Source organism: Sitophilus oryzae, unplaced genomic scaffold, assembly GCF_002938485.1.
Source record: "Sitophilus oryzae breed Bouriz unplaced genomic scaffold, Soryzae_2.0 scaffold_1393_pilon_pilon, whole genome shotgun sequence".
Lineage (NCBI taxonomy): Eukaryota > Metazoa > Arthropoda > Insecta > Coleoptera > Curculionidae > Sitophilus > Sitophilus oryzae.
This window is the reverse complement of record NW_022146052.1, coordinates 478,479-504,064: the sequence shown is the minus strand read 5'-3', so window position 1 is coordinate 504,064 and position 25,586 is coordinate 478,479. Positions and strand designations below refer to the sequence as shown.

Below are 25,586 nucleotides of genomic sequence, written 5' to 3'. Positions count from 1 at the left end.
TTCCGAATAATTTCTGAAGTAATATCGATATACCGAGTGACTCACAAAAGCAGCTTACCCCTATAATTAATTTATTGACTTATTCAATTATTTTCGGTCACTTCCTGTTTCACCGGAAATGACTACAAATTTTGATTCTTAAATGGCATCCTCGGTATTTTTTTACTTTATTCGATAGAAAATTACACTCTGAATACAATGACACATCATGTCAACATTTCACATTTTCAAAAAAGTTTAAAACAAAATTACACTTAAAATTTCAATGTGTTAAAAACACTAATTTTTAATCAAAAAGCCTTGAAAAAATAGATTTCATCATCTAATGTTTTTAGTGTCTTATCCTGGCCGGATAAAAAATGTCCAAATCGTATTTTTAATCATATCTTATTTTTTTCAAATGAAACAAGGGTGGCTCATTAGCATATTTGGAAGAAGCATTATTTACGAATAATTTGGTAACACACACTTGGCATTTCGAGTCAAATTGTCGTTATGAATCGCATGTTGCAATTTCAAATAAACCATATTCAAAAATGTCAAAAGTTGACAAATCAAAAGTTGTAGCTTTGGTTGTAGTCATTTCCGGTGAAACAGGAAGTGGCCGAAAATAATTGAATAAGTCAATAAATCTTAATTTATGTCATATACTAACACACCAAATCTCGTTTTTTTTATCAGAAAAAATAAACAAGTTATAGTAGATGGTATATATACCCGGTATGGATGAAAAATGATGTTTGGATGTTTTTTGGCATGAAAAATTTGATTGTCCTGAACAATATAAATCCTACTTGTAGGGCGTGCCACCTACATATTTTTAACTCTTTTCAAGAGTAATAACTTTTCATCGGTAACTGTATTAAATTAATAAGTGAAAAAATGTACATTGCTGCCATTTTTTATGTAAAAAAGCATCCTGGTAAAAATAGCTACGTGCAACCGTTTTGTCGTTGTTAAGATATTTAGAGAGAATGGAAATTATCCATTATCCATATGGAAGTTATATCAATACATATCATCACTGGCAAAAACTAAACTTGTTGATTTCATAGTTATTTAACTGAAATGAGAAAATTAATGCAAATATTTCAATTAGTGAAAACAAAAAAAATATTTCAATTAGTTATAAACAGATTATAATCAAAATTACCATTCAGAAGTAATGTATATAACTAAACTTAACCCGGGATCGGTCGCTACCCTTTCTCAACTAAAAATGTTAGATTTTTTCTAACAGCGCGATCGATCCCAGGTTAAAGAATAAATTTTACTATAAATTAATTTAAAATTGAATACCACGTTAATAACGATTCTCATTGAATTTATAGGTAATTTTGAATTTTACTGATTGCTCTGGTAAACGATTTACATCGAAATTAATGAAAGAACTAGTAAACCATGTTGAAAGAATATCCAACTCGATATTATTGATAAACCTCTCGCAGATAAAACAGAGCGTAATTTTCGTTCTATTATAAAATTTTACTCACCATTTTTAAATATTTTCCAATAATTTTTAATCATTTAGGTAGACATCCTCTTCAAATTTGAATAGGCTAAACAAATATTCCAAATACTTTCTTAACTCGTTATTGACACGACCCAGTTTATTCAATTTTGGCCCATAATTTACCGTTTTTTCCTCATATTCAGAAACGGAAACGCCGTATTATAGGATTCGGACCATGGTCAGTAGCCAAAATATGTTTTTTCTTGTCGATTTGCTGCTTTCTCAATCAAAACGACACATAAAACAATAACTTTCTTCTTGATTACAGCTCTTTGTCGAAAATTAGGTACGTACTGCTGCACGTCATAGCAATTGACATTAACTTTTACCGTTAAGTGAAGATAAATGTTGTGTACACAAATAGCAAAAAAAATAAAGGAGAAAAAATATACGGTTATATTATAAATAATGTTCCATTGTCATACCAGAGAAAATTGTTATTTCTTTGCAACAAGAAATAGTAAAATAAACATTGCGATATATAAAATATAGAAAACATACTCATATACAGGGTAGTATAGTTATTTTTGTAGCCGGGTTTAGCAATCAATATATAATCGTATTTTAATATATTTTTTTAATTAATACTACACTCTCTGAAAAAATATAAAATAAATTTGATATACATCATATTATAGACTTATTTATCATTAACAATAGTTCAAAAATATTTACCATCCATTACAAAGCAAAATTTGTGGACGTTCGATACTATAAGACTCAGATTTCATAAAAACCTAAAAGAATACATCACTTTAGGACCTATTGGAACCTTCAAAAATCCCTCTTCAGAAGACACACATCGTCTGAGCTACGAGCCACTATAATTCAGAAAAGAACCAGAATATATCCTATAATTAACAAAAGCCGGGTAGACTAAAGGATACCCTGATTTTTTTACACCCTTTGTTCCAAATTTTATAAAATATATTTGTTGGGTGCAATTTTATAAAAAAAATATCAGATTATTGTATCATAATTATTGTAATCTGTATTATTAAGCAATGCCTTTATAGACCCTAAGTTGGTACAATATTCTACAGAAAATTTTTTATTTTTCTATGAACTGTTGACATTTTACTAAATAAAACTTGGCCATCCTGTAAATTTAAAACATACCCTAGACGTGTACTAAATTCAGTGCGAATATTTATTTACTTTCTAAAATAATAGAAATTCTTTTCACTATTTCTTTTTTATTTAAAAAAATAATATATGCTTTAGATAATTGTAAAATGACTGAATTGACTGAAAAATTAATCATAATTTCATTTAGGAAGTTTTTAACTTTCTCCAATAAATTTTAAATCATTAATTTTCAGAAATATCTTTTTAATTCTGCTAAAAATTTATGGTGACAACCAAGATATTTTTATTGATCTCTTAAATATTTAACCGTAAATTATTTTGTGAACAAAATTGGCATTAGTGAGACAAAGTAAATTTTTACACAACTATTTATTCTAAACATAAATTTAGACATTCTCTAAAATTACTTAATACCTATGGGTTTCATAATTATGAATTATTTATTATACGGACAAATAATAAATTCTACGGAATATAAATTAGTTTTAATGAAAATTATTTACTAAATTTATGTAAATAAATTTTAATTTTTGGAGAACTAATTTTTAATTTTTTTTTATTTTTCCAAGAAAAAAATAATTTAAACCCTATGGCCATGCAATTTCTATATTACAATAAAATAAATATCTTTGATAGACAATTTTTAAAATCAACCTATTTACCTTGAATTTAAAATCGATTCAAAACAAACAAGAAATTTTCTTACTTTTACTTTGCCCATTACTGGGTGTTGGTTTAAGGTTGGGCATCATCATCACCATTAATGATATTAAAAATAAATTAAGATTCACGTCTGGCTATTTTTAGAAATTTTTATGACGAATAACGTGTTAATTTTATCTTATTGATGATTTTCCATTTTGAAAATGCACTTTCACAATTTACTGAGAGGTATTAAGGAATGATTTTCCATATTAATTTGATACCACGAAATGGGATAGGATATAAAATAAATTTATCAATATCGTACTTTCAATATGCACTATTAATATTGCATCTTAAATATTTTTATACAGCATCATAAAATTATGAAAAAAGAACCGATAGTCTCTTGAAGAAAAAAGTGTTATTGTTATATAGTATATTATTTTATTAGGAGTAAAAATGACACTTTTTGTGGCGAGGCTGTACGTTTGGCATATAGGCGACCCACAAAGTCATTTTTACTCCGAATAGAACATGCTCAGTGGCGTAGCTACGAAGAGGCTAGGCGGGGTAGTGCCTCGGGGCCCTCAAGCTCAGGGGGCCCTCGAATCCTTACCAGAAATCTCGATCGAACTGAACTTTTGGAAATTTCTCCCATTTTCAAAATAAATATGACAAGTTGCAACCCCACTTTTATCATGACAACTCAGTTGAGAGAAATTCAAAAGTTATGCCTAGGGAATTCCCCTAAATTCTTTCTGTAGGTTGGCAGTGTTGTCAACTTGACGGAAAGTGATATGTGCGAATTCATGCACAGTGTATTGAACGACATCAATTATGCATCCAAAACTTTACAAAAATGCGACATCAATTTGGCCGAGGCGAGTAAAGTTTTAGCAGAAACCAAAGCAAAGTTGCAAATTTATAGAAATGATTTCGAATTATTCAAGTGCAAAGCCAGTGAAACTACAAGAAAATATGGTATTGATACCCATTGTCAAGAAAAAAGGCAAAGAAAAGTTAATAAACATTTTGGTGAATTAGCTGCTTATCACCGATTTCCAAACCGAGAAAAAATATTTAAAATTGAGATTTTCAATAATGTACTAGACACAGTAATATCTCAATTAGATACACGTTTTATTGGTATGAGTGCAGTCTGTCATATATTCGATTTTCCAACATTCGATAACACCAACATTTTTATTACATGTTGATGAAGCAACTTTATTACAAAAGTGTGACGAATTCCAAAGAAACTATTCAGATATAATAGGCCCTAGTTTTTAACTTCAATTTACTAATATTTACCACCTAGTTTTACCTCAACTAACTCAAGCATGGACTGTTCACCAATTATGTAAGGAAATAATGAGCAAATATGGAGTGCTAGAATGCTACCTAACGGAAGTATTTACAGCAATGTTATTATTCTTTACAATTCCTGTCACTTCTGCAGTAGCTGAAAGGTCCTTTTGCAAATTAAAAATAATAAAAAAATATTTAAGAAATAATATGGGCCAAACTCGACTCCGACATTTATCGCTAATAGCAATTGAAAACAAAACCGCATCAAGCCTGGATTTAAACGAAATCATTGATACTTTTACGAAAACTAATGCTAGGAAAAAATTGTAAATATAATTGTTATTTAGTCAGTTGGTCAGGCCCGACCTTTATGTAATAAACCCTTAAATCTTCTCTATTTCGTTTTATTAGTTAAACCTACACCAAGTATTAATTTAAATTTATGTTGTTACTGTTTAATATTTTTATTACCTGCCCTGTAGTGCACAAAAAAGAGCTTAAGTAGCTTAGCATTTTTAAAGTATTTGTATATTTCATATTTTTTTTTATAAAACCTAATCAGTTTACATAGCAGTGGGGCCCCATTTTTTAATTTGCCCCAGGGCTCTTGGTTACCTAGCTACGCCACTGAACATGCTACTCTTTTTCAAACGCCACAAATGAATTTTTAAACAATTCCAAATATTCCAAATAATATAAAAAGATTTAAAAGTAATACCTTGTATGCAATTATAATATCAAGAAACTATGGTTACGCTCGTTAAATTTGAGACTTTATGTCAATTTAATAAAACATTTTCGTACTTTTGTGCTTAGGCGTAAAAGTGCGTTACTTTTATGCCTAGGCGTTAAAATGACTTTTTTATATTATCAATCAGGTCGCAAAAATTAATAGTTTTGTGACGTTTGAAAACAAAGTTTTTTTTCTATGTTCTTTGTTTTTTATTTGTTTCTGACGACGGGAGGAAATATAACCTACCTCGAAAAATTCGCTCAAGTACTCGATTATTAAAATAACCGACATTGCTCGATTATGAATGAGCGACTTATACGACGTTATCCGTTGCGTATCTGAGTGACAAAATTTTACGACCTACATCGACAATGCCTTGAAATAAACTAAATCAAGCAAGCGATCAAACAAATCGCTCGTCGCTTGCTACTTGCCATTCATCACCGAAAGCTCTGCGCACGCAACTTACTGCTTGGCGTTACGAGTACAACAAGTAACAAGCGACGGCTGAAAACCCGTATTTTTAAATACGAGCGATATTTCGCTCGATTCGATAATCGAGTACTCGATTATTGAAATCGCTTGAAACTCGAGTACTAGATTATTGAAATTAGTCGGTTTTCCCCATCACTGCTGGTAATATGAAAATTAAATCTTATTTTTGCGAAAGGAATCTCCTCGCGAGAGATGGCACATTTTTTTTAAACACCCAGTAGACATTATTTTTATGTTATTTTCATATGAAAATTTAATTTTCAAGAAATATCATATAATTACGAGACTATTATACGAGAAATAGCATATCATATCTATCATAAGTAATCAAACAAACGGTTTTTAATAATTACTTGTCTAACGGTATACGTGATATAATAATAATATGCACGTAACAACATTATTTGACCTTTTTATGGCATTTCTGTTAACTACGTGAAAATAAAAATTCTATACGATAATATTTATGCATTATGCAATAATAATGGTTTGCATTTAAAGTGTGGTACGCGCGTATTGTTCCAAGTCAGAACACGTTTTACTATCTATTCCATATTTAGCAGACGAAGTAAATAAATAATCGTTGTTATATTTTTACGCGGCGAAAGTTAATTCATTAAAGCTCAAATTATTTAAAAATGAGGTTTATTAAAACTTAATTTAGTTAAAAAAATATATTTCAGAAAAAAATTATTCGTTCAAAATGGTCTTTTATTCCCCTAGATTAGATTTTTGAGAGGCTACCGTGTCTACCGCCCTGTTCCCTGCGACTTTTTTCAAATATATTTTCATCCTCTCCTGATTCTCCCTAAATTACATTCTCCAGTCCTATCATTTTCAAAAAGTCCAGCAAATTGAGACTGAAAACTCCATCAAGTCAATGGCCTACATTGTCTGACACAAAGAACCGCACATTTTCCAGGCTGTCGCATTGACATAAAATATATTCTGTCGTTTCTTCTTCACATTGACAAAATCTGCAATGGTTTCGTCCGTCAATCCTATCAGCTTTAGATGCCTATTAACCTTATAGTGCCCAGTTAGTAGACTCACTACACACTACACCCGATTGACTGTTTTTGCTTTATCGTATCTGTGGTAAATTTTAGCGAAGTTTTTCAGTCCTTCAAAAAGCAAGCTGCGTGAGCGCTGAAGTCATGATTACTAAAACCCGCTTAAGATGAGCTGGCCACGTAATCAGGATGCAAGAAAACCGCCTACCGAAATCTTTTCTTTACGGTGAGCTTGTAGAGGGTAAGAGGAAACCGGGTGGACAACTCAAAAGATACAAGATATTTTTCATGAAAACTTAAAGGGGATAAGTAGGCAGCATCAGTGGGAGGAAGCAGCGTACAATAGAACGCAATGGAGGAGAATTGCAAATTCAGTTAACAACGACAACCAAAAAATAATGAGATTTTTGAATGTCCGGAGTGCGGAAGAGAGATAACATGACGTATCGAGCTATTCAGTCACAGAAAAGCTCATGAAAAAAAAACGCCTTGCGTAACCATCTTCTGGTGCGTGTCAAATAGTCGTCAAGCGAGTAATGGCAGTAAATAAATAAGAATTTTAGAGAATGCTCTACTATGAACTTTTTGGCCTGTCTCTGCCGCGGTAAATTTATCCATCATTCTGGAGATTTGTTTGAAAGAACTATATGGAAGGTTCACTCTCCAAGTTGCTAGACTCACAGTCACAGTGGAACAGGCAGATAGCCACCACGAAGAATCTAATCTAATCTAAAGAATCAAAATATATCCTATTCAGACGGATTAAGCTTTTGAGTCGACATTATTATTAACTGCCATCAGGCAGTTATTTTTAATTTAAAGTTCGATTTATGATTTAAATAAATGGGCATTCATCATCATCATTTTCAACTTATTCAACCGTTTCTAATTATGATGTAGCCTCCCTCACATATTTAGATACTGTCTTTGTAGTTGGGCCCATTGTTGAATATTTTTGGCTATGCGGGCCCAAGTTATCCCTGCTAATTTTCCAATATCATGGTTCCTATCTCAGATTTGGTCTTCCTCTAGGCCTCTTCATTCTTCGTGGTATCTTCGTAATTTTTGTGATACATCTGTTTTTTTGTCGGTCCTTCTTGCTTGCGTCCTTCCTATTGCCACTTGAGTTTCTTCCATAAGTACTCCATGCTAATAAGTTAGTTATTCTGTTGATTTCTGGTAGTAGAGATCCCGAAGTGTGTATTAGTTGCCCGAAATATATATATTATTCTATTATTTCTAGTGTTATTTATTAGAATGTCTTTTCTGTTCTACCAGTTCGTCGCACATTACTTTAGTTTGAGACCTAATCTATTGCTGGCTGTATTTAGTTAGTTAGATTGTACTTGTAGTTCTTCAGGATTATTGGCAATTAGGACTATGTCATGAGCGAATCTTAGATGGTTGAGTTATTCTCCATCTATTCTTAATCCTTTATTGGTCTAGTCGAGTTAACGGAAGATTTCTTCTAGTGTTGTTGTAAATAGCTTTGGAGATATTGCGTCTCCCTGTCGTACTCCTTTGCCAGTTGGAAACTCTGGAATTGTTTTATATATCATTACCCTTGCTGTAGCGTCTTTGTATATATTGGCTAGCGTTTAAGGCATGTTATTTAGTTATCATAAGGCATGTCATTACCTTGTTGCGCTAGGGCTTCTATTATTGCCTTAGATATATCGAGTCAAAAGCCTTCTCAAAGTCTATAAAGGCTATGGCTAGTGGAAGTCCGTATTTTTTTGTTCGGCTGTTTCTCTTAGTGTATGTATGTGATCAATCCGCTTCTAAAGTCTGCTTAAATGGGTATTATACAGTATTAAATGCTTATGAACAACATGGGTTGAACAACAGGTGCCCGGTAGCGTGGAGGTTCAGATAAAATAAAAATAGTTTGGGTACCTTAGGTCGACTCAGCCTTAAATTAGTACTTGGTATTCACATTCATTCATTCAATCCTGAGGTAATAAATAGTAGGCGGTTGAAGCATAGTGCTAGACACATTACCTTCACTGTATACCGAACGACTTTAGCATGGGAAGATGTACCTTGCTACTCCCAAGGCATTAAACGCAATATACTGGAGATATTTGTATTATTATGAACAATAGATTTTCTTGTCTACTGTAGACAAAAAAAAGAAGAAATCGGTTATTTTTTCAAGAACTACTTATAAAATAATAGAGAACCACTTATGCCACACCTGAGCACGAGAGAAATGTAATCGAGTTTAAAGCACTTTCACTAATTTAATGTACTTACATGAATCTATTTTTTTATTTTGCCAATCGAAATTTCTTAAATGTCTATTAACGTTATCACGAACAGATATTAAGTATTACACTATCATTACAGAAAGACTTAATAGAAAATATGAAACGACAAGACTTAAATGCTTTGAGAGAATAAAGGTATACGGCATATGTGTATGTTGCCATTTATTACCATGGCTTTTACTTACGTGTTTGGTTGGTTGGTAAAAATAAAGAATAAATAATAATAATATATATTTATGTTATATGTGCGGTAAATCAACGTTTAAAAAAGTTTCAAAACAAATACTGTAACATTATTAGCGGACGAATGACGTATTATTATATATATTTTTTATTTCAAACTGTTTGGATAAGATCTATGATACTAATAATTAATTGAGTATTTATTAATCCGCTTATACAGGGTGGGTCTTATATAAGTGCAAAAGATCTCGATAAATGAAACATATTTTCTCTTAACCGTTTTTCAGATAAGTCCAAAATAACCGAATTATTCAAGTTTGAAAATTAAAAAAAATTATTTAATTTAAAAAAATGTGATTTGATAGCCACCGGATTTCTTCTGTATTTGCATCCCTTTTGTGTGTGTCCCCCCAGTGTCGTAATCATCGCATAGAGTAAAACCGTAACCATGGTAATATCAGAGATTAAGAAACTTTACCGTGGGAAAATTTGCGGTGAACAGGCAATTCTCAAAAGTTTTTTAAAATATACAGGAAATTGTAAAAGAAAATGCACGATTTTCGACATCTTTTTTATGCGAAAAAACTTCCTAGACATGTTCCTTGGGTCGAAATATACCACCCCTAAAAATATATGCACTTATTTAAGACTCGCCCTGTATATGTTTTGGATACTATTGTATTTATTTGCGTCAAAGTCGAGTCACTTAAAAGTCGGTGCTATTAAAGGAAATTACTTATTTCAAATCAGTATCTGACATAAATTACGATTGATTGACGTATTCAATTGTTTTAGGTCACTTCCTGTTTCACCGGAAATGACTACAACTTTTGATTTTTAAATGGCACCCTCGGCATTTTGTTACTTTATTAGATAGAAAATGACATATAATATCATATGTTAATTTTGACATTTTCGAATATGGTTTATTTTAAATTGCAACATTCGATTTATAACGACAAATTTACTCGAAATAACAAGTGTGTGGTACCAAATTATCCATAAAAAATGCTTTTTCCAAATATGCTAGTGAGCCAGCCTGTTTCATTTGAAAAAAATGAGAGATAGGTAATTAAAAATATGACTTGGGCATCTTTTAACTGGCCAGGACAAGAACCTAAAAACATTAGACGATCAAATCTATTTTTCCAAGGCTCCTTGATTAGAAATTAGTGTTTTTAACACAGCCATGGCACTCTAGATTGAAATTTAAAATACATGTCATAATAAATAATGTCATTATATTCAGAGTCATTTTCTATCGAATAAAGTAAAAAATACCAAGGGTGCCATTTAAAAATCTAAAGTTTTAGTCATTTCCGGTGAAATAGGAAGTAACCGAAAAGAATTGAATACATCAATCAATTCTAATTTATGTCATATACTAACATACCAAATCTCGTTTTTTTTTATCGAAAAAGATAAAAAAGTTATAGGGGTGAGCCACTTTTGAGACGCACCCGGTATAGCCTGTGCATTTGAGAATATATAAGCCTGTGCATTTGAGGACAGTTTTACTTTATTTTATTTAATACTAAACTTTTGCTAATCTAGTTCCCCGTCAAATTACTTGTACCAATGGAAATAAAATAAAATATCGATAGACATCGACCTGTTTGGATAATTCTTCTAACTGTTTCTTAGAGTTATTGAACCAAATCTCAATGTTTTTTTTCGGATTTCGTTTGGTTTGGTTAAAATTCCACCAGGTAAAAATGTTTACAGACGGTGAGTCGTTCTTGTTGCTTTCTCATAACGGGCTTTTTGCAGAAACTTATTTTTTAGGGTTAGGTTCGTAGTAAATTTTGAATTTGTTACAATATTTTTTTGTTACAAAAATTAAATAAACATAATAAAAAAAAAGCTAAATAAAACACTAATTCACCACAAAACACTTTACTTGTGCATTGGACGTGCGTTTCGCTAAGCATTTTAGCATAACTTTAAGACTCAACACGAAGTTTTAATCATCTGCTGATGATGCTAACATTTTTACCGAAACACGCGTCAAATGCAAAAATAAAGTGTTTTAGTGTTTCGTGGCGTTTTATTCTGCTGTGGTAACAATAACTGTTCCAACCCGCAACTGTGATATTAAGAAACAAAGAACAAAAGTATTCCTTTTTAAAGAATAAAGAATAAAGGTATATTTGAAAGAAAGACTTTTGTTGTCATAATATTTTTTTATAAAAAAAAGTCTTTTGTCTCGGGTATAGATTATAGAGACCGACACGTTGGATGGAGAATAATCTGTTAACCGTAGCTTCACATAAAATGGAAGCATTATTACTGATCAGAAAACGAAAAATATCCCCGGTGCAGTTTTATATGCAAGAAACTGTAATTTACCCAAATAATTCTTTAAAATACTTAGGAGTGTGGCTGGATACCAAATTGAATTTTGCGGACCATATTAATAAAACCATCACCAAGACCGAGAAAACTGTCACCGTTTTAGCCTTACGCATGCTAAATGTGGCAGGTGCTAGAGCATCCAAAAGAAGAGTACTTGTTAGTGTACCGGCATGACATAAAGTCACTAACAACCGAAAGCTAATGCAAAGACTACGCAGAATATACCGCATTATGTTGCACATACAAAACGGTATCTGAGGTGGCTATAACATTTATAGCTGAAATAGCGCCTATTGATCTGCTGATACAGGAACGATATGATAGATACCATGGGATAGATAAAAATATAGCAAGGAACAAACTTCTCCAACAGTGACGAGAGAAATGGGATAACGGAATATTTGGCAGATGGACATGCAGGTTAATATCCGACATACGACTATGGTTAAACAGACATTATGGATAAGTCGATTACTTAATGAGTCAGTCATTGTCCGGCCAGGGGTATTTAGAAAATATTTCTTATAAATCGTTGACGACGGGATGAGATATACCTCCTGCAACGTAAAGTACTTTTTTTGGTTAGACAGATTCTTTTTTTTAAGCCACTAATAAACCACAATATGTAGTTCTCGTTTGGATCTACGCAGTGGTGTTTGCAAATAATAACTTGTTTTTATTATTTTGTAGATTTCACTACTAATTCACTTTTCTAAAGAACTGAACTCACCAGAAAGGTATAGATATTATATTTTATTACGTATCATATTTCAAACCAATTTTTTTACAAATAAATTTCACATAGAAAACGATCTGAATTCAAATCAACTCTTATTTTATAGTCTAATAGAAATTTCGATTACAGTTACACCTGTCTAACCAATAATTAGTCACAATAAGGTTAAAAAACTTTACGCAACATTGCCTCATATCTCAAACCGCAATTTAGTCAATAAAATAATCAATAAAATCTACTAAAGAATTTTATTCTTCACTTTTGACATTTATTTTATGGTACTAACTTTTATTTTATGGAAAATTACAAGACTCCATTTCTGTTAAATACCAGTGTTTAGGACAGAGAAAAGTAGCAGGCATGGGAACATGGTTTTTATTTATTTTTTGCTACATTACACTATAGAATATACAGCTACGTAAGTATTCCGTAAGTATATATTCTGTAATTAAAGATACTACACTCAGGTGCAAAAAAACCCAACGGGTGTTATATTTTGTAATTTTAGCCCTATTTTCATTAATTTTTTAGCAAGCTGTATATAATTATGTCAATTTTAATTCGTAAACTCACTTTTTTATAAACTTTAGTATTCGGCATATTATACAGGGTTAATTGAGGGGTTGTTTTTCTACCCTAACTTTAAAACACCCTGTGCAATAATTGTGTGTAAATTTTCCTAAAATATGATTTTACGGTCAGAGCCATGTCTCGTGAGCATTTTATTTTTTGGATTATGTCAATACATGTCTTAGTAAATTTTAATTCGTAAACTCACTTTTTTATAAACTTTAGTATTCGGCATATTATACAGGGTTAATTGAGGGGTTGTTTTTCTACCCTAACTTTAAAACACCCTGTGCAATAATTGTGTGTAAATTTTCCTAAAATATGATTTTACGGTCAGAGCCATGTCTCGTGAGCATTTTATTTTTTGGATTATGTCAATACATGTCTTAGTAAATTTTTAAGAGCGATGAACTTGCTGTATTAGGACTGTATTATCTATTGGTGAATTGTTGTTTGAGAATGTTAAAGAAGCACAAAATTTAACTAGTTCAATGCTACAGAAATGGTGATAATAGTTATCGGAAAATGGTGATACTTTAACAACAACAAAGAATATGACGTTAATCAAAATTAATAATAACTGATAATAACCATCTAACAAAAAATGAAATCGAATTGATATTACCATAGAAATAGAAACGCCTTTTGATTTTTAGGACTTAGAAGAAATTCAACCATATTTTCATGTTTTTTTTTTAATTTTTGTCTGAAACGGTATCGAAATTTAGAAAAGTATAACGGTATTAATCATTTTAGATGAAGCAAATTTTTTATGAAGAATGCATTTTCTCAAAATGACAATAATAAAAAAGTTTTTCCAAACCAAAAACCCCCAGCCATTCAATTAAAAAAAGAACTTGCGATATCGCATTGAAAATAATGTAGTTCTATACAAATCTGTAAAAATACATCCAGAGTGCCATTAAAATTAAAAAAAAATGAAGAACTTAAATTACGGCAACCTTGTAACTATTTTATTCAGGCCTGCAGACGAACAGAATGTCTAAACAGAACGCACAATGACTAATCCTGAGGAGGCACACACATACGAAGAAACGGTGATTTTTATAAACTTTATAAAAATTCATCGCGGGTCGCGCGCCAGCCTTTACACCTTTGCTGAATCGTTTAAAATGTAAATGTTCATGCAAATAAATGTCAACAGATCAACTGATCGACGGTACGACTTTTTATCGGTAAGTTATGAAACTAACGGTAATGACGTTTATGGTAATATCGAATATTTAGCACGTTTATCACGTGTCTGGTCAAATATCAACAGTGATGATACATTCAGATGTAACTGTTTGTATAGAAAGTTAGAAGCATATAATAGTTGTACATTCTTAACTGTAGAAGAAATTATTAGATTTTTATTACTACATTTAAGCTCAAACCATAAATTGAAAACAAACTACCGTCACAGCCTATTTATACCCAGTCTGTCCATTTACGATCATTTTGTATGAAACCGAAACCGTACCGCTTTGCACAAAAGTTTAAAATTTTTCAAAACTTTTCGGACTGGGTAATTGTGATTATTACGAATTTTTAGTTTGATCTCTTCCATATATTTATAATTTTTCAGATATTTATTAGCACTATTTCAACAGAAATATCAATTTTTCAAAGGCCTTGCAAATGGTACGACTCAGGAAACCGGTTGCCCAAGTCGTACCACTAGGCTTCCTATATCGCACCTATCATCTAAAATATATGAAACATATCAGCACAATCCTACTTAACCATAATTTAAGAGTAGTTTAAAAAAATCACATCGGGCTTAATAAATACCACAAACTCATCTTCCGAACCACTATTTTTATGACTATTACTGTCAGTTCCTTTGCAGGTAATTGTTTTTTTTTTTTAATTTATTTGTATAGAAAGATAGATGCATATAATAGTTGGTCATTCTTAACTGTGGAAGAAATTATTAGCTTTTTATTACTACATTTGAGTTCAAACCATAAATTGAAAACAAACTACAGTCACAGCCTATTTATACCCAGTCCGTCCACTTACGATCATTTTTTGTGAAACCGAAACCGTACCGCTTTGCACAAAAGGTTAAAAATTTCCAAAACTTTTTGGACTGGGTAGTTGTGATTGTTACGAATTTTTAGTTTGATCTAACTAAACCACTGATCCACTATTTCAACAGAAATATCAATTTTTCAAAGGCCTTGCAAAGGGTACGACTCAGGAAACCGGTTGCCAAAGTTGTACCACTAGCTTCCTATATCGCACCTATCATTAAAATATGTGAAACATATCAGCATAATCCTACTTAACCATAATTTAAGAGTGGTTTGGAAAAATCACATCGGGCTTAATAAATACCACAAACTCATCTTCCAAACCACTATTTTTATGACTATTACTGTCAGTTCCTTTGCAGGTAATTGTGTTTTTTTTTTTAATTTATTTGTATAGAAAGATAGATGCATATAATAGTTGGTCATTCTTAACTGTGTAAGAAATTATTATAAATAGGCTGTGACTGCTATTTATACCCAGTCTGGCCACTTACGATCATTTTTTGTGAAACCGAAACCGTACCGCTTTGCACAAAAGTTTAAAAATTTCCAAAACTTTTCGGACTGGGTAGTTGTGATTGTTACGAATTTTTAGTTTGATCTAACTAAACCACTGATCCACTATTTCAACAGAAATATCAATTTTTCAAAGGCGTTGCAAAGGGTACGACTCAGGAAACCGGTTGCCAAAGTTGTACCACTAGCTTCCTATATCACACCTATCATTAAAATATATGAAACATATCAGCATAATCCTACTTAACCATAATTTAAGAGTGGTTTAAAAACATCACATCGGGCTACTAAATCACATACCACAAACTCATCTTCCGAACCACTATTTTTATGACTATTACTGTCAGTTCCTTTGCAGGTAATTGTGTTTTTTTTTTAATTTATTTGTATAGAAAGATAGATGCATATAATAGTTGGTCATTCTTAACTGTGGAAGAAATTATTAGCTTTTTATTACTACATTTAAGTTCAAACCATAAATTGAAAACAAACTACAGTCACAGCCTATTTATACCCAGTCTGTCCACTTACGATCATTTTTTGTAAAACCGAAACCGTACCGCTTTGCACAAAAGGTTAAAAATTTCCCAAACTTTTTGGACTGGGTAGTTGTGATTGTTACGAATTTTTAGTTTGATCTAACTAAACCACTGATCCACTATTTCAACAGAAATATCAATTTTTCAAAGGCCTTGCAAAGGGTACGACTCATGAAACCGGTTGCCAAAGTTGTACCACTAGCTTCCTATATCGCACCTATCATTAAAATATGTGAAACATATCAGCATAATCCTACTTAACCATAATTTAAGAGTGGTTTAAAAAAATCACATCGGGCTACTAAATCACATACCACAAACTCATCTTCCGAACCACTATTTTTATGACTATTACTGTCAGTTCCTTTGCAGGTAATTGTGTTTTTTTTTTAATTTATTTGTATAGAAAGATAGATGCATATAATAGTTGGTCATTCTTAACTGTGGAAGAAATTATTAGCTTTTTATTACTACATTTAAGTTCAAACCATAAATTGAAAACAAACTACATTCACAGCCTATTTATACACAGTCTGTCCACTTACGATCATTTTTTGTGAAACCGAAACCGTACCGCTTTGCACAAAAGTTTAAAAATTTCCAAAACTTTTCGGACTGGGTAGTTGTGATTGTTACGAATTTTTAGTTTGATCTAACTAAACCACTGATCCACTATTTCAACAGAAATATCAATTTTTCATATGCCTTGCAAATGGTACGACTAAGGAAATCGCTTGCCGAAGTGGTACCACTAGGCTTCCTATATCGCACCTATCATCTAAAATATATGAAAGATATCAGCATAATCCTACTTAACCATAATTTAAGAGTGGTTTGGAAAAATCACATCGGGCTTAACAAATACCACAAACTCATCTTCCGAACCACTATTTTTATGACTATTACTTAGGGTTGCCAACTTTCAAAATAAAAAAATATAGAGGACGAGAGGGTAAAAAAAGGCACAGGCGAAACATTTTTTAAAAACTCGCCCAAATATCTAGAATTTACCAGAAAGTTATGTCAACGGTATGCATTTGATGGTCTTTCTAACTTTCTTAAAAATGTTTATACTAAGATGTAACTGTTGTAACTGTGTGTATAAAAAGATAGATGTATATAATAGTTGTTCATTCTTAACTGTGGGAGAAATTATTAGCTTTTTATTACTACATTTAAGCTCAAACTATAAATTGAAAGCAAACTACAGTCACAGCCTATTTATACCCAGTCTGTCCACTTACGATCATTTTTTGTGAAACCGAAACCGTACTACTTTGCACAAAAGTTTAAAAATTTCCAAAACTTTTCGGACTGCGTAGTTGTGATTATTACGAATTTTTAGTTTGATCTAACTAAATCACTGATCCACTATTTCAACAGAAATATCAATTTTTCATATGCCTTGCAAATGGTACGACTAAGGAAATCGGTTGCCGAAGTGGTACCACTAGGCTTCCTATATCGCACCTATCATCTAAAATATATGAAACATATCAGCATAATCCTACTTAACCATAATTTAAGAGTGGTTTGAAAACATCACATCGGGCTTAATAAATACCACAAACTTATCTTCCGAACCACTATATTTATGACTATTACTGTCAGTTCCTTTGCAGGTAATTTTGTACCTAAAATGAGCATCATTGTAGACATTTCGATCTATAGACGAAATGCTACACCTCCAAATTCCATTTGAAACATATACTTGAAGATTCCTCTATGACTCCTGCTACTTCCGTAAATCAATCTGGTACAAATTGAGAAACCATAAAGTGGTTAAAGCGTTTAACCATATTGAATGTAAGAAAATATGCTGTAGTTTGAAAAAAATACACATCTTCAATTGCATTCCCTTAAGAGTCCATTTCACTAGTCCGAAAAAGTAGCAAAATAAGCGTTTGGCATTTAACGTTTTATGTAAAACTGGCTAGGTATTTTTACACAAATGAAGAAGGAAATTAAAGATAAAGAATTACACTATATCCGTATAGTAGCACATTTTTAGACAACTTCTTAATTTTTAAGATTTTGATGGTCAAACATCAACAAAATATTCCTTATGTTTGGACTAAATTTTCTCGAAAATGAAGATTTAATTTAAAATTCCGTTACAATACGGAAATAGACTGAAGTTTTGTGATTACAGTGATATATAAATTATATGGTTTTGTAACAAATTGCTCGCTATTTTATGGCAAATGCTGAAGCTCTGCAAACCTTAATCAAGCCTTAATCAAAGCACGTGTGTTTGGAATTTTGGATGTGGCTTAACACGACAGGATCGGTTTAAACCCGTAGGCAGATTTCTGAAATATAATATATATATACATATATATATATATATATATATATATATACATATATAGTTTTGTTATATATACATATATATATATAATGTTGTATTTGAATTTGATGTGCGACGTAGTATTAATAAGTAAAGGTATTATAAGTAAGGTAAAGCCGGCTTTACCCGACCCCTGAGAGCGACCCGAACCCTACAGCGTAATAGATTCTTAAGCCGTACAAAATCAATTGCCATAAGGCATCATGACCAGCTGGTAGTGAGTAAACTGTACTACAGTCAATAAAGTACGAGAAATATTACGCAATACATCTGCTGACCTATTAATTCAATCAAGGAATAAATAATCTTGAAATGTTCCTCTACTTAATTATGTGTATTTTCGTAATCCCAAAGTTATAAAATATATATGCTTATTTGCATTGCGAGCGACAAAAATCACCTCGCTGTAAAATTATTCAAAAGCTGAAACAAAGACTTTCGGTTGATGGGCTACACAAAAAGGAAAAAACTCTTAGTTGAGCTACCAAACCATGACCGAGCTTACTCAAGCCATTATTACATAATGTTTTAATTATTATTGCTAATTACTCCAATTTTTTTATTTTGATAAATTACATACTTAAATTTCTCCAAAAATATATCTAGAAATAAAGTTTGTTAGTTATTTTACCATGACCAACCATGACTGAGCATATTTAAGCCAATTATTATGTAATCTGTTAATTATTATTACTAGTCCTAATTTTATTTCTAATAATGTATTTACCCGAATTTCTTCAATTAAATTATATTTAGAAGATTTCCGTTAAAGAAATATATTCTCTAAGTTTTGAGATATTTGTTTTTTAAACATATAACGGTATTTTAGTAGGTGCTAAAATCAATATGTACATCCCTCTTGCTTGAAGCATTTTATTTGTTTATTATAATAAGTATAACAATGGATCTCTATATCCGCAGAGTAATTATCACCTGCAATGTCATAAATAGTTACCTACTTAAAACAGAGGAATATTTTAGGAAACAATTTGTTGAACACTCTATATAATCCTTGTTAAAAGACAAAAACCATTTTTGTAGACAATATACTTTTAACAAAACAAAAACTATTGTAACATATTAAAAATATTAGATTTATTTTTATTTTTGATTTGTTTAGTTTGTAATTTGGTTAGGTTAGGTTATTTTTGATTTTTTTTATTTTCTGTAAAGAAAGTAAGTAATTTGTTGTTTGGAAATTTAAAAAACAATATCCATTCGTAAATGTTACTACCCCGGCCCTTTGGGTATGGCACTTTGCAAGGCTAAACAATGGCCGATGGACGAAGAAAATAATAGAATGGAGACCAAGACATGATGCATTCAGGATAGGCTGTCCATACGTCCGGATTTACCCGGACATGTCCGGATTTTTAAAGTGTCCGAGGCGGTCCGGCCCGGATTTGGAAAAGCGTCCGGGAAACCTGACCGTAAAAACAATTTAATTTATCAATATTTTATAGTTACTTTGTTGAATATTTAAGTCTCTACGATGATACAGCTCTACTTAACCGACGCATGTTCGAAAGTACCCATTTATATACTTTGGCGCTCAAATTTTTCGCTTTTGGTGCACTCCTGGATATTGAATGTTTTTTTGGTTTATATTTTGTTGATTCCGGGGCTATTATTTGCGTCCTATAAAAGTTCGTAAATAAAATTATAGTGTCCTTTTTTCGACTTCGATTTTGTCAGAGGATTTATCAGATGCCGTCCTCCAACCAGATGGCATAACGACATAAGGCGTATCCACAGTAATGGATCCAAATAGCTCAAGATATGGAGTTGTGGAAGCAAACGTCCAGCAGTGGACTTTAGTGGCTGATTGATGATGATGATGATGATGATGATGAAATTTTACTACAGTAATGTTAAAATAAATAAATTTCAACCATTCTTATGATGTCGGTTTTAAGTGTCCCTGTTTCGCCTGCATAAGTCATGACTGGTGTTACACATTGATCGAATGTTTTCTTCTTTAGATAAAGTAGCATTCTAGACCTTAGACCGGAATATGTTTGAGTTTCTTCTATTTTATATGTACATACTCTATGCTCTACTTAATTCTTCTGTGCTATTAAATACATGTTATTAAATATTACTCTCCACTGAAAAACAACCTTTATATAAGAACCTGTTAGTTATGTTTAATGACATTTCGATAAACATACTTAGCAAAAGCTCGATGTTTTTCATAGAAGGATCGTTGTTGTGCAAGTCTTAACGAACAATTCAACATTGAGAGCCGCTGCGAAAAAAAAAATATGACTTAAAGGTCACTTGAGTAACACAATTTCGGTTTTTAGCATATTGTTGTAGTACCTTGGCTGAGCGTTAAAAAAGTCAAGACTCTCCACAAAACGGCGCCAGCAACCGGTAACCGACTTAAGAGGTGTCCCATTCTTTTGTGATTTACGTTTCCGAACCAGTATAGAAGTAATTAATCTTGAGACCCATTGCCAAATAATTTGTTATTATGATTTACATTTACATGATTACACTTTAATTAGCGTTTTTTTTTCGTTGTTAGATAAGGTGCTAATTAGCAAATTTAATGATTAATACATGTAATTTCCTAATGACCGCTCTTCTCTTATTTTTTCTTGATACATTTTTTTCTTTATATGTATATAGGGTGTTTCAAAACAAATGGAATAATCTTTAAGTGGCTTGTTGAAAAAAAGCCTTGTTAAAAAAAGAGTTTGTTGTATAAAAAATGGGTAATGTAATATTAATAAGCCTCGTCTACACATAACGTTCTACCTGTCAATTTTGCGCGTCAGGTAAAACGGAAGAGTATGTAGAAAATTGATGGCAATTCTCAACTCAAGACGATTGTCCGTCTTAGCCTGGTCTACATATAACGTTTTAACTGTCAGCTAAAAGACGTATTAAAAACTTGCGCATACACTGGAAGTTTTACCTCCGGTTTTATCAATAAAATGATAGAATTGTGTTTGGTGAAGTTGAACATGACACTCTACCACAGAATTATATTAATGGACCGTTTTTCATCTACTTTCAAGGTTTTACTTGATATATTCTGACTGAGCAGGTACAACTGACAAGTAAAACATTATGTGTAGTTTAGGGGGCATTAGCTTTACAGTGCTTACCTACAAAGTTAAATCGGGAAAAAAGTAAGTTTTTGTGGCACAAAAATATTTCAATTTTATGATTCAGTCCAATAACTATTTAGTCAATATATTTAATTTATGTCAATGATGGTAGATATTGCTAATTTCGATTGCAAATATCTCGAGAACCATTACATATAGCGATTTGTACCAAGAGACTTTTTTTAAGTAAAAAACTTCGTATATGTATATTTTTATACTCAGTAGTTTTATATAGGTACAGACAAAAACTTATTAATCTTCAAGACAGTTAAAACACATGTAGGTGGCGCCCCCTACAAATATGAGTCATCAATATCAAATTTCTCAAAAAACACCCAGACACCAATTTTCATCCAAATATTAACGTAACTTATTAAATTATTTGAAAAAAATCGAAATAAAAATGAAAAAACTTCTACCTACACCCTGTATCTCTGAAACTAAGCATTTTAGGACATAATTTATACGAACTTTTTTACTTATTTTTATCTGCAGAAGTTTCCGAAGTTTTCGGAATACAGTTCGGTCGACCCTGTATAATCCGTAATAATCTTGCAGCCGGATCTTAGGCTAGAATGAGAATAAACAAAGTAGTTCCTTTCCAGATTAAAAGACAGTTTTTCTCTACTTTTCATTCGATAGAAAAATATCGAAAATATAGATATTCGTCAATAAAGTCCATTCAAAAGTCTAGCTATGATATAATTAAATAGCCAAATATTGAGTTTGTATTTGAATTCTATCGAATAAAACACCGTTTACGGAATTCCAATCAATCAATCATTTTCACTTTAACCGCAGCCATGGCAGTTTTCTAATCGGTATCGAACGCAATTTTTCTATATTGCAAGTCGCAGTCGGCGAGTTTCTCTTTTGTCACATTGGAAATCGACGCGGACAAACATAATTGTTATTTTATTTGAAAACAGTATAAGCACACCTGCGCTTTGCACATTGTGTCTGTATTAAATGATGGACCTAAAAATCGTATTTTAATATTAATTAATTAGTGATGACCGAGCCTGGTCTTGATCTTGCACAAACAGCAATACCAAGATTAAGACCAAGACTGATCATGGCAAGATTTTGTTTTATTAGTGACAACCACTACAACCTAACCTAACCAACAAGACTGGTCTTGATCTTGTATAAAAAGTAAGATCAAGACCAGGACCGACCAGTGCAAAACTTCCGTAAGACCAAGCACGCAAGACTCTTGCACTCCTGCATTTTTTCACATTTATATGATATAGAAAATTACTTATTTTTTCAAAAGTATTCTTTTAATTTATTATAAATAGTGTTTTCCCAACTATTGCATAAAATTGCAAAAGAAAGAAATGCTGATTCAATATAATATACAAGGTGGTCCGAACTGTATTCCGGAAATTTTACCAGCATATTCTGCAGATAGAATAAGTAAAAAAAGTTAGTATAAATGTATATTACAGTTGAGGGTTGGAACCTTTGGTGTTACACAGCAAAATAAAAACACTAAATCACCACAATACACCAAAACACTTTTACTTTTACACTGGACGCGCGTTTCGCTAACCATGTTAGCATCATCAGCAGATGATTATAAACTCAAAAGTTTATAATCATCTGCTGATGATGCTAACATGATAAATGTATGTTTTAAAATGCGTACTTTTTGAGATACAGGGTGTAGAAGTTTCATTTTTATTTCGATTTTTTCCAAATAATTTCTGAAGTAACGCCAATATTTGGATGAAAATTGGTGTCTGGAAGTTTTTTGACATGATAAATTTTTGAAGAGTAGTAACTTTTCGTCCGTACCTGTATAAAACTACCGAAAGAAAAAATATACATTTCCGTGACTTTTTCCGTAAAAAATGTCTCTTAGTAAAAATCGCTACGAGCAACCGTTCTCAAGATATTTAGAATGGAAATAGTCATTACATGTCATTATTGACAAAAATAAACACGTTGAGTAGATATAGTTATTTGACTGAATAAAAATAAAAATTTTCGTCAGACCAAATACTCTATATTTTCGTTATTTAATGTTTTTGCATTAAATTACCAAAAATATTATTTATTTAAAGATTTTCTATATCTAGAAAATGCAACTAGTAAAAATATATTTAAAAAAAAAAGAGTAGGTACTTATTAACTGCAGGACCATAACACCAAGACCAGGGAGTCTTGATCTTGCATTGGTTCATCACTACATGCAAGACTCTGGCGGTCTTTCAAAGAGCACTATCAAAGAAATTAAAAAATCGTATATTATGGATGCCCCTTCAATGGAAGTAGATATTGTAAGTATTGTAATGTCTTCTTCAAATTTAATGATACTTAAAGAAGCAAAATCATTTGTTATATACAGGAGTAGTCACAACAAGAAATTATTTTATTCCTCCGCTGTTTCATATGAAATACCCTGTATAAAAATATATAATATAAAATGTAACTTTTATCCAAATTTATTTCTTATTGTGCACTTTTTATACGCAAAATCCATATTCATTAATTTAAATTTTCGTTATTTTTATAATAAATTACATACATACATAGCTTACCTCACATCTTTACTATAAAAAATTATTTAAAATTAAACTGTAATAAGTATGTATTATTTCATCCAAAAACTCCTCACGATCCTTATAACGATAAGTGTAACAAAGCTTTTTAAAATTACATTAACCGATACATAACCGTAAAAAGAATAACTCAATGACAACATTTTGGTCCAATCTAAATTCTTGCTATATTTAGCATTTCGATTGGCTGTATTGTTGCACAAGCCCAAAGATATTTCAAGGAAAGACAGGCTGTAATTTGAAAGTGTTGCTAAATCTTAAATTGGTCGCGATATTAGAGCTGTAGGTACATTTGCAACAAAACGTTTTTCATTGGCTCTTTAAGCTATATTCAGAACTTATATTGGTTTTGCTAGTTAGTAACTCATTAAAATGTAAATTTAAAACATTATAATGATTTTGAAACATTTTCTGTAAAAAATACTGCTTATAAAAATGGAATAGATAGAAGTTATAAATTCGAAACAGTAGAAAATCTAAATATAACGTTACTAAAACTGAAAACTTGAAAAAATAAGAATGTATGATGTCACTGGATTTTTTAGGCAAACGTTTCAGAAGTACCAAACTATCGAAAAAACCGGCGTCAGAGAAATGGTTTAGAAATTAAAATCACTGCCATTTTATATGGAAAAGCCAACTTAACACCATTTTTTTCAATTATATAATGTGTCTATCCCACTCATCAAAATAAAAAATATATATTTCAAATTCGGAAATTTTACTATAATATAATGAACACTAATATATGTATTTATTGACTTTGGATTTCAATTTTCCTTATTCTTATTAGTTTTGTTTTGATTGCTGTAATATCTACATTCGTTATCAAGTATCAAATAGAAGTATATAACGAAGACACTTGAACTCGTTTTCACATAGACCTACATGTTCATCGAAAGAAGGTACAATTTTGTCAGACGACATCCAAAAAGTAGCAGGGTCTCAGATAAAAGAAAATCTGTAGTCATAAAATCGAGAACTCTGTTTCATCCAATGACTAAATAATCCAAGGACAAATAACAGCCGAGAGCAAATTGTGACGCTATCACCAAGCAGTGCCGTGGAACATATTTTTCTTAACCTAGCTGTTTGAAGCAATATTTATATTTTTTGATAATTGTTTTGATTACGCCTATGCTGTATCATCCTAATTAATTACGAAAAAACGTATTAAAATGTTAACAAAAGGTACAAAACTAGTATCGACGTATAGCACATATCAAATATATATAAATGTTAATTGAAGTTGAAGAATAATTATCAAATTCAATAAGAAAACGCTAAAAAGTTCGAGTGGACTGTTTATTTACCTATGAAACGTAACTCCTGGCTCTTTCTTATCGCTGCTGCTTTTACACTTGAAAGCTGAACAACTAATCACCATTGTAATAAAGTTTATACAAACTTTACTACACACAAACTATTAAAAATCGCTAAAATTGTCGCTGGTGACCAAATGATGACTCATTGTTTGCCACCAAAACAAAAAAAAAAGGTCACAAATTCTGCTGCAGCCCGTATAGGGGCGTTACATGTCCTTATA

The 25,586-nt window shown here is 31.4% G+C and overlaps 1 protein-coding gene across 1 annotated transcript in view; it reads right to left on the bottom strand.

The window, feature by feature from the left end:
* LOC115875626 (rhoGEF domain-containing protein gxcJ) overlaps positions 1 to 25,586 on the bottom strand; it is a 275,457-nt gene that overhangs the window by 245,147 nt on the left and 4,724 nt on the right. The gene's annotated exons all lie outside the window — the stretch shown is intronic.